The sequence below is a fragment of the Hydra vulgaris genome, chromosome 02 (genome assembly GCF_038396675.1).
Source record: "Hydra vulgaris chromosome 02, alternate assembly HydraT2T_AEP".
NCBI lineage: Eukaryota > Metazoa > Cnidaria > Hydrozoa > Anthoathecata > Hydridae > Hydra > Hydra vulgaris.
The window spans coordinates 3,536,192-3,545,000 of NC_088921.1; the positions used below are offsets into that span (position 1 = coordinate 3,536,192).

General features: G+C 25.3%; 1 long non-coding RNA gene across 1 annotated transcript; it reads left to right on the plus strand.

Moving 5' to 3' along the window:
• The first annotated feature begins 801 nt into the window (after positions 1-801).
• On the plus strand, positions 802-6,519 carry LOC136076334 (uncharacterized). Its single transcript, XR_010636177.1, has 3 exons — positions 802-873; positions 1,147-1,275; positions 6,337-6,519. It is a non-coding gene; the product is annotated as an uncharacterized LOC136076334 (long non-coding RNA).
• Positions 6,520-8,809: the final 2,290 nt, after the last annotated feature.

Here is an 8,809-nt window from a genome sequence, read left to right on the forward strand (position 1 = left end):
TGAAAGTTATGAAACTTTTATGAAAGCTGGAGTCAGAGTTGGTATAATTTTTCCGACTCCGACTCCAGCCAAAATTAGCTCCTACTCAATGACACGAGTTAAATTTTATTACTATTTCATTTATGTAAAAAAAAATTTTTTTTTAAAGTTAAAGTACATAAAAATAATATTGACATAAAATCATGAATAATTGCAAAACAATGTTATTAAAAATCATAAAACCAAAACATCATAAAAAGATTTAATTAAGTGATATACATATGTTCTTATATCAGTCTTGTTAAGTACAAGTTAAATTATAAATCACACAGCATTCAAATAAAAAACTAATTAATGTTCAAAAACTGTTAACTTGTAAAGCGACTGTAAAACGACTGCATTAGTCTGAGGTCATTAGCTTTACAATGGAATCGGTCGCTCAACACTTAATAGCGACTGCAGGCATTTCTCAAAACTTCAGGGAAGCACTCAATTGCTTTTAATGGGTGAAAATATGTACAAGTTATTTCCTTTAGTGCAAAATATTTTAAAATTTTTATTTTAACCATATGTTCAATGCACATTAAGATGTTACTCACCACACAAAAAAAAAAAGTTATTCCTTCATTAAAAGCAATTTTTGTTTGTTGATTTTAAAGATAGTTAAATCTCATTCTTATAATTTTGCTAACCCATGTTTTAGTAAACCTTGTCTCACCCTGACTTTAGGTAGCCCTTATCTAAGTAATACTTTTTTAATATTCTTTCTTTTGCAATTTAAAATTTATTTTTATTTGATCTATGTTAAAACTGTGTGGTAAATTTTTAATTTTTATAGAAAAATTTTCCATCAAGCTTAAGTCATAGTGAAAGTACTGCTGAAAGAGTTGATAGGTAAGATGTTTTTTATAAAATAATCCATTTAGTGAGTCATTGCAGAAAACTCCATTGTTAGAAACAATCACTTTCTTTAATTTAAGGTAATGACTTGTGTAAATCTCTCACTTTTAATCTTCAAATACGAGTGAGTGTGTATTAAACTTTCAATATATGTGAGTAGGCATGTGTGCATTAAGCAAAAATTTAAATTAAAGTTATAAACAAATGAAATTAAATTAAAAATTATAATTGTATAAATATACAAAATTTATTTTAAAAATGTTTTAGATCTGTTTTTGTGGATCTTTTGAAGAAAATGCTTGAATTAGATCCTGCTAAAAGAATAAAACCTGCTGAAGTTTTGCGTCATCCATTTTTTACATTTACTCATTTGACACAATTCTATTATTGCAAAATGTAAGTATTGTTATTGCAAAATGTAAGTATTTTTATTGTAAAATGTGAAATTTACTTATTACTCGTTTTCATTATCAATGTCATGTTATCAGTTTTATATAGGGTAATTCTTTTTAATATTCAAGAGTAAGTTATTGACATGAGGCTCTTCTTCAAAGCAAATTTGTTTATTGTAAAGGCTTAAATAATTTGAAGAAACAAAATATGATTCATTAACATACAGTAATAACTTATCAGGGTTCAATTATCTCTGCATGTACATCTCTACTATAAATTATCTCTACATGATCATCCCTCGGAATCAGGAAAAATGAGGTCGGCAATAATTTGCCAACCTCTAAAAGATTGAGGCATCAGGTCGGCAAAAAAAATGGATACAAAGGTCTTACCATAAAGCATAGAAACTAGGTTGGCAATTTTTTGCCAATCTTAAACACTTTTGGGTTGGCAATGATGAATTAAATGGATTTTAATTAAATTAAATGAACTTTTTTGTTGAGTTTTCAAAGAAAAGCTAAAGTGCATTACGGTATATATTTCAACTAAAATCTTTAAGATAGTATTGTGTTTTAAGTTAAAATCATATATAAATAAGCTATAAAAAATCAGATTTTTATTTTGGATTTAAAAGTTTCTACAAGTTTCTCAGACAAATTGTGTTTATTTCATAATGTTAGAAGATAAGTTTTGAGTTAATTATTTTTAATGTTAATAAAACTTCTTCTTATAAGCCTATTTTGTTATAAAAACATCTAGTTTGGTTAATGAATGCATGCATTCACTGCAGCTAAACTGAAGTACTGCATAAAATGCAGTATTTCAGTTTAGCTTTAAAAGCTTTAAGTTTTAAAGTCACTTTTTATTTTTAAAGAAATATTTTATAAAAGTAAAATTACATTTTTCATTTTAACAGTAATGCTAAAATAAAAAATGTAATTTTTAAAAACATTTCTTAATGTAATTTTTAAAAACATTTCTACTTTTATGAAACAAAAAATGCAAAAATAAAAGCTTATCAAATTTCTTGGTTTTATTTTTTACTCCAAAATTATAACTTTATTTTTTATATATTTTTTTAATAAATTTTTGGATAATTTTTAAATCTCTTAAATCTTTTTTTTATATTGAATTTATATAGTACTTAAATTAGTTTTATTTGAAAAATACAAAAAATACAATATCTAAGAGTTCTAAGATTATGCACAACTGCCTTATACAACCTACCTGCAACCACTACACCTCTTAAACTAGTTTACCATAAATTGTTTAAAAAAAGCATTGTTCCAGACCTCTGGAGAAAATCAAACATGTTCTATCTTAAAGAAAGGGTCCAGAACAAAAATATCGAAGTACCGTCCTGATTTACATACATCCCTACCCTGCAAAGTCCTCAAGAGCATCATACACAATCAAATTTTGAAATTCTGCAAACTCTTTGGTGTTAGGGCTGTTTTCGTAAGTAAACAGCCTTATCATCAAAGAGCAACATGGTTTCATTAACAAAAAAGGCTGCGTCACAAATCTACTTAAAGTGAGATATATCTTAACTAAAGTTGTTCACTAAGGTAACCTTATTGATGTAATTTTCATTGACTTTAGTAATGGCTTTGATAAGGTATCATACTGTCAACTCCTGTTTAAACTCAAAGCATTAATCACTTGAATCAAACAATCCCTCACCAATATATAACAGCAAGTGGAAATTGATTTCCATGAATCTGAATGAATCCATGAATCTGAATGGATGAGTGTTACAAGCGAGGTATCACAAGGTTCAGTTATCAAATCAAGCCAAGATGGTGCTTTCTTGCAAATAGACGTCAACAAAGCAGAAGACTGGTCAAAAAATATACATTTTAAAATAATACATGGTTTTAAAAAAGTTAAAAAGACTTTTTCACTCTAACAATAAAAGAGTCTGTTACTTCACACTACAATCTATGCGCCCACAACCTTTACCTAGAAAACGTTTTAAAAATGTGTCAAAATGTGCTGATGGATTCAATTATTTCATAAACAGTCGAAAATGATTGGAATGCTTTACCATCCAAAACTGTAAACACATCATTCACAAATAATTTCTAGAGCTTTCTTACTGGAAAAGCATAAAGGCATTAGCCAAACAACATAAATAGTCAACCGGATTCACCGAGTCTCTTCAGCATAGAAGTGCTTGATGCAGCACTGCTTTTTTGAAAACATTGGGACATTTTTGACATTATATAGTTAAATAAATTATTAATGAATATAGAAACTAAAACAAGACTTTTAAAGTATTACTAAACAATGTTACAAGTTTACAGGTATTTTACATTTTATAGAATTTTGTATATAAGGGAAACATCCTTTTTTGCATAGAACAGTACAAAACTTTAGCTAATTAAAATTTTTACTCAAAAATTGTTTTTTTAAATGTTTTTTTTTTACATGTTTTTTTGCCATGGATACATTTACAAGATCACTTTATTATATACTTTATCTTTTTTTTTTTTCTATTGAAATAATTTTTTTATTAATACTTAGTTTCAAATAACTATAATGAATATATTATACAATAATGGATATTATAAACAATATAAATAATGGATATACATAAGCATATAATAATAATACACAATTTTGTTGATATAATAAACAATTTTGTTGATTTGATTTTATTTGCTGATTTCTGTTTTGTTTTATATTAATAAATTTGTATTTAAATTTTTAAATTCAGTTTTACTTTTCACAACGTTAAATCTTTTTTAAGATTAATAAATTTTAATATCATAATTATAATTTTACTAGAAAGTTCATGGGCGCCTGTGGCGCCTGTTTATAGCAACCCTTTACATTTGTAAAAGATAATTATTTTGATAAGTGAAGTGAAGCCAGTGAAGGTAAATAAATCTTATATATATTACGCATACCTAATTGATAAGTGAAAAAGAATTAAAATTAAAAATTTAAATGACTTAAAAATAATGTTAATAACAAAAAATTAAAAAATTTCAATAAAGAATTTCTTTATAAAGTATATTACTCTCGAGTCCCTAATTAAAAAAAAGGAGGGGGGCATTTATTAATTTTCTGAAATTTTTCCCACCCACCCCAAGCTTATTAAGATCCCCCCACCCACCCACCTTTATTAATTTTTAATTGTTGTCAGCAAAAACATATCTCAAAACTAAAAAAAAAACAGTGAAAATCGACCTTTAAATTAAAAAATAATTCTTTCAGTCATCAATAAAAACAAAAACTTTCAGCGTAAACAGGCTTTAAAAATTGCCGACCTGGTAAATCTTGATTTAGCATATTAAATCCTAATGAAATTATTTGCTAAAACAGCTGTTCAAAAATATGCATTTGACCGCAAGACACGCTAGAAGTTTTTTTGAATTAAAGTGTATTTTGTAAAAAGTATTAGTTCGGATTTATAAACTAAACTTTTTTATAAAAATACTTATACTGTATCATAAAAAATTTCCCACTTCCCCTTTTATTACACACACACACACACACACACACACACACACACACACACACACACACACACACACACACACACACACACACACACACACACACACACACACACACACACAAACCATATTGTTTATTAGATCTAAACTAAATTAATTTAATTATCCCTCCCCTCCTTCTCCCCTTGTATTAAGGACTTGAGAGTAAGAGCATTAACGATAACGTTAACAGTGTGGCCAGCCAACTGAAAATCAGGGAAAAATCAGGGAAATTTTTTCTAGTCAGGAAAATCAAGGAAAAGTAAGGGATTTTCAAATTTTTTTCCATAAGTCAAGGAAAAAAATCTCTTTTTCAAAATTTTTTTTTTTTTTTTTTAAAATGTTTTTTTCAAACTCCCACACAACCATCAAGTAAAATAAAAATTTATATTCATTTTGCCATACATTCATAAAATCATATGGAAAAATAAAATGATTATATTATTACTCAAAGTTTGTTACATATCTTTGAAATATAAATCTATTAAAGCGTATGATTTTATTTAACGTCAATACAATGTTAACTTTTTCCATAGAGTTAGTGGAGTATACATACTTTTTTTGCGCTACTATAATTCTATATAATTTGTACAAATTAACAGTGACTTAATGGACAAATTAACTCTGAAGATATTTAATTTTTGATAAAATTGATAAACTGAGTTTTTCTTTAAAAGCAAGACATGTTATGCACATTTATGTTATTAACTGAATTACTTAACTATATAGTAACCACCGTGTCTTATTATACTAATATTTATTATTATTAATGTATTGGCATCAATTAGTTTATTAATAAAAAATTATTTAAAAATAAAAACGAAAATAGACTCCAGTTGGAATTAAACCCGGAGCACAAGTACTATGAAGAAATTTATTAACCACTACACCACACAATATTGTAACGCTAAAATTTAATAAAGTTTAAATAAAATAAATTTGTTTTGACTTAAGATGGTTTTTAAAGTAATTAATGCACTTTAAAATCAAATATCTTTTGCATGATTAATATGTAAGCATTATGTCAGCATTACACTATCAGGGAATCAGTGACCTGGGTAAATATAAATTAGATAATTAGTTAATAGGTTTTAAGGTTTTCAAAAAAGAGATTTTTTTTTCTAAGTCAACAAAATTGAAAATAAAATAGTTAAAATGTTAAATAAATCAAAAACTGTTACTTATTTTGATGTCATTAACAAATGTATTGGTCAGAAAAGCCAGAGATGTTAACAATAAATGCATTGATCAGATAAGCTAGATAAGGTTTTGTATTTTTGTAGTACCTATTTGAGTTTTGACATAACTAAAAGGGTCTAAGCAGATTTAAGCATGTTTGACACTATTGATTTGACTATTCTTGATCTTGAAGATTTAAACTATTTTAATGATCTTTAAAACATTTCAACAGGAAAAAAACCTGTGGTTATATTTCTTGGCTTTTAAAGTCTCTAATAAAACGTTTAATTCAAAGAATAATAAATTGATTACTTTGTATTTTGGGTCAGTTATGGTCAGTATGGTAAACCTACCTAACCCTGAGACGTCCTTTTTTTTTCAGTGTTCAATCATCTGTAAAAGTAATGGATGCTGTTGCTTATATAAAAACTCAAGCAATAGCCCAAAGAAATGCCTCATTGGTAACAATACCTACTGCTTCTTCATTGCACATGTGCGATGTTAATGCTTGTCATTTACATACTTACTATCAGCAACGCATGCCTCTTACTTCTTCCAATCAAAATTTATCTCAATACGAGATTTGTAACAATATTTTTTTTTTTTTTTTTCAATTTGAAAGAAATTACTATGTTGCAGAGTGTGTTTTACATGTTCTGCATGATCTATATCATAGTGTGTTTAACATGCTAATGCACGCTGTACTCACAAAATAATTGAAAACTAAAACTCTTCTTATAAGTCTCTAATAGTTTGACAATTGATCAAACAATTATTTTGTTATAGTAAAATAAACAAAGTAATAAACAAAATTTAAATGCATCTATTTTTTTTTTATATAGATATAATGTGATTGTTTAATAAGTTGTCAGTTCATAATATAAATCAGTGCTAGAAAATTGTTAAACAATAAGTTTCTTTTTTAAAACAGTACATGTTATTCATCAATGTATAACATGTACTGTTTTAAATGTATATACGCAAAATATAAGTCTCTCCATTATAGATTATCATAGAATAATTTCTATGATAATCTATAATGGAGAGAAAAAAAGTGAAACGAAATTAAAAACTTTTTTTTTCTTATAAAAAGGGAGAAGTGCTTCAGTTCAACTGAATTCTTTTCACAAATAGATTTTTTGTTTCTAATTAATTAAATATTGTATAAAGCCTATTCTTTTGACATAATATATTTAAGAGCATAAATTATATTTACAAATATCTTATTGGTCTCTGTTAAAATCTATCAATAAGTAGTTACTAATCTTTTTTAAGAATGCTAAATTAAATGCGTAAAAATTAAAATAAATAAATTGTGAAAAATAAATAAAAAATTATGTTAAGTATAAGGTTGTTTCGAGAAATAAGTTATAAGGAAATATAATTTTTTTCAAATACCGAGTTTAGATTCAATTAATAATTTTTGTTAAATAAGTTCATATAATTTCTAGCATGGTTTAAAATTATTTTTTAGCTAAGTTTAAAATTAAATTTAATTACAACTTTGTTTTGGTAAAAAAGAGAGTATATTGTTTTAATAAAATAAGCGGTCAATTCAAATGAAAAACCTAATGGCATCCCCCCCCCTCCTCCTCATCTATATATAGACATGTGCTTTTACTAATTTTTATCTGTTAAATTTTATCTGAAAGTAGAAAATTGTGTTTTATCAATAGTTTACTTTTATTTACGCAAATTATTTCTAGTCTACACTTAGCCCTATAATGAAAAATGACTGTATGGGAGAAATCTTAATGCAAAAATTCCTATAAAAAATTGAGACAGACAACTCAAAAAGTCAGTGGGCAACTCAAAAAGTTGGCGGGTGACCAAAATTAACCAACGAGTTACTTTAAGTCGCCCTACTGGCGACCCTCCTAAAGTCCAAGTATTATATATATACAGCGTGGAAAATTAGTCAATTGTTTTTTTTTGGACTATCAAAATTTTTATTTTTATTTTTTATTAAATTTTTAATCTTAGTTTTAGTGCTATATAAATGAACTATATAAAAACAAAAAAAACTTAATACTTTCAAACTAACAAACTTGTGTTCCTTTTAAAAAAATAATTTTAAATAAAATTATTGCATTTTTAAATGAAAACTTGCAAATAACAAATGTTTTAATTACATGCTAATGTTAATAGTTTTAAAAAATTCTTGCGCTCTTAAATTTGATAACGTCCAAAAAATTTATCCTTGATTTTTTTTTTTTTAATTATTGAATTTTTTTTAATAAAAAAAAATGCTAACTGATCATTTAACACTAAAAAAAAAATTGTTTTATGAAATGCAAAGTATGATAACTAAAAAAGTATTTTTAAGTTAATAGAAATTCTATTGAATAGATTTTTCTCTTCAATAAGTGGTTTTAACTCCAATCTTGATAGTATTAAAAATGAGTTGTCTCTTTTTGTTGCCATATTTTAAAGAGTTAAAGTTTAAAAAGTTTTTTTTTTTTTGTTCTTAGTTAAATACAGTAATTGTTATATATTATTATATTTTTATTAAAATAATGAAAAAATAAATAAAAAGATTTAAAGATAAAAAAAGATGACTAAGTACAGAGTACAGTTGAAAGAATGTTCTTAGTTAAATACAGTAATTGTTATATATTATTATATTTTTATTAAAATAATGTATTAAATATTTTTTTTAATAATATAATATAATAAAAATGTCTATCATTTAAGAAAAAAAAAATGGACCTAATATTAATAAGTGAAGCAAAGTTAATAGATATAGATTAGGTCACACACTTGTCAAAAAAGCATATTGTATACAAATAAAACTGTTTTAAAAGTTTTTTCAAACTTTATATGGTTTTATTAAATTTTAGTATTAATGTATAATT